The sequence below is a fragment of the Humulus lupulus genome, chromosome 7, assembly GCF_963169125.1.
Source record: "Humulus lupulus chromosome 7, drHumLupu1.1, whole genome shotgun sequence".
NCBI lineage: Eukaryota > Viridiplantae > Streptophyta > Magnoliopsida > Rosales > Cannabaceae > Humulus > Humulus lupulus.
In genome coordinates, this window is record NC_084799.1 from 84,604,299 (window position 1) to 84,606,552 (window position 2,254).

The 2,254-nt window shown below is 40.8% G+C and overlaps 1 non-coding gene across 1 annotated transcript; it reads left to right on the plus strand.

Moving 5' to 3' along the window:
* Positions 1–1,256: 1,256 nt before the first annotated feature.
* Positions 1,257–1,360, plus strand: LOC133792826 (small nucleolar RNA R71). Its single transcript, XR_009874298.1, has one exon. It is a non-coding gene; the product is annotated as a small nucleolar RNA R71 (small nucleolar RNA).
* The last annotated feature ends 894 nt before the right edge of the window (positions 1,361–2,254 follow it).

Genomic DNA, 2,254 nt, shown 5'->3' on the forward strand with positions numbered 1-2,254 from the left:
GTGGGCTTCACCTCTCCTACCCCCAATTTCTTGAAAACTGAAAGTGGCATCAGATTTATACTCGCTCCAAGATCACACAAAGCCTTATCAAAGGACGACCCTCCAATAGTGCATGGTATAGTAAAGCTACCCGGATCTTTCACCTTTTGAGGCAACTTCTTCTGTAGGATGGCGCTGCATTCTTCTGTTAACTTCACAGTTTCAAAGTCTTCTAATCTTCTTTTCTTAGACATAACTTCTTTCATGAATTTCACATAATTAGGCATTTGCTCAAGAGCATCTGCAAAGGGAATGTTTATGTGAATTCGTTTGAAGATTTCTAGAAACTTTGCAAACTGTTCATCTAATTTCTTCTTCTGAAATCGTTGAGGGTATGGAATGGGAGGTTGATACACTGGAAGGCTATCTTTCTTCATGTCATTCTGGTCACTTCCACTCTGCTTCTTGGCTTGCTCTTCTTTGTCTACCTCTCGTACCACTGGCTCAACTTTCTTCTTTGAACTAGCTTGAACATCACCCTCTTTAAGCACCTTACCACTTCTCAAAGAAACTGCTTGGCATGATTCCTTTGGATTTACCACAGTGTCACTAGGAAAACTTCCCTTCTGATTCGAATTCACCGCATTAGCTAATTTCCCCACTTGAGTCTCAATTTTCTTCATTGAAGCACCCATGTTAGTCATATGGGTTTCTATATTGTCGAGTCTTGCTTCATTCTTTCCGAACCTCTTGTTAGACTCCAAAATAAAAGTGCCCAAAATGTCTTCCAACGACTGCTTTTTCTCTTGTTGCGGTTGAGAATTGAATCCCGGAGGTGGTTGCAGCACATTTTTATTATTGGCATAAGAGAAATTCTCATGGTTTCGCAATCCTGGATGATAATAATTAGGCATGTTGTTGCTTCTGTAATTATTGGGGAAGGAGCGGTTTGCCATAAATTGGGCTTGTTCTGGACTCATTTCTTGCCCCTGCATTGCAGCAGCCGCTGCTACACTCTCCATAACCGTTGGATTATTTTGCGCTGATAGAGCAGCCATTTGGGTTTGTAGAGCAGCAATTTGGGCATTCAAGGCTGTCATTTGATCAACTTCATACAACCCAGCAACTTTCCTTGGTCCTGACCTCTCATTAGGCCACTGATAACTGTTGGTGGCCATTTCCTCCATCAAAGTGAAGGCTTCATCCGCTGTCTTGGCTAATAGAGCACCCCCTGCAGCAGCATCAACTATTGTTCGTGTTGGAGCGTTCAATTTTGATAACCATGTTGTGGGCAACGTCGTAATAATTCCTTAAACCTCTCCCAAGCCTCATAGAATGGTTCTTGATCTAACTGTCAAAATTGTCCAATATCGCTGCGTAACTGGGCTGACTTGGAAGGAGGGAAAAACTTAATCAGAAACTTTCTTGCCATCTCATCCCATGTCGTAATTGTTCCAGGCTGCAAAGATTGCAACCAACTCCTGGCTCTTTCCCTCAAGGAGAAAGGGAAGAGACGCAATCTGATGGCGTCATCAGTAACGCCATTCATCTTCACTGTGGCACATACCTCCAGAAATATGGCCAAGTGAATGTTGGGGTCTTCAGTAGCTAGACCCCCAAACTGATTTTGTTGCACCATGTTGATTAGTGCAGGTTTCAGTTCGAAGTTGTTGGCAGCAATGGCTGGATTTGCTATTCCAGTGAGATTCTCATTCACAATAGGCATGCAAAAATCACGCACTGCCCGCTGCGCTGGATTAAGAGGAGCCCCAGCAGCTGCTGGTTGATTGTTATTATTGCCATTGCCACCGTTGTTGTTCACCCCGTTGTTGTCCATATTAAGCTCTTCAGTCCTTTTCTTAGTTCTCAACTGACGGAGTGTGTGCTCAATTTCAGGATTCAGAGGCTCAACAGGTGTAGAACTCCTAGTCCTTCGCATATACTGAGAACACAAGAACAATCTATAACGTTAGTAACAAAATAAATAAAAATCTAATTTAAAATCAAGACTTAAAGTTTCAATATTAGTAAAATTAATTTTAAACCCCGGCAACGGCGCCAAAAACTTGATACATATTTTTCTACCGCAAGCGTACGGTGTATTGCAATATAGTTTTAAATTAAAAGATGTCAAACCCACAGGGATTAAATATTAAATTCACTAATTACTACTACTGTTAAGTCTATAATTTTAATTAGAAAAGCCAATAAATAAATTAACAATTAACTAAAGAATATGAAATAACAAAATAACCAAATCTTATGCTCTTGAAAA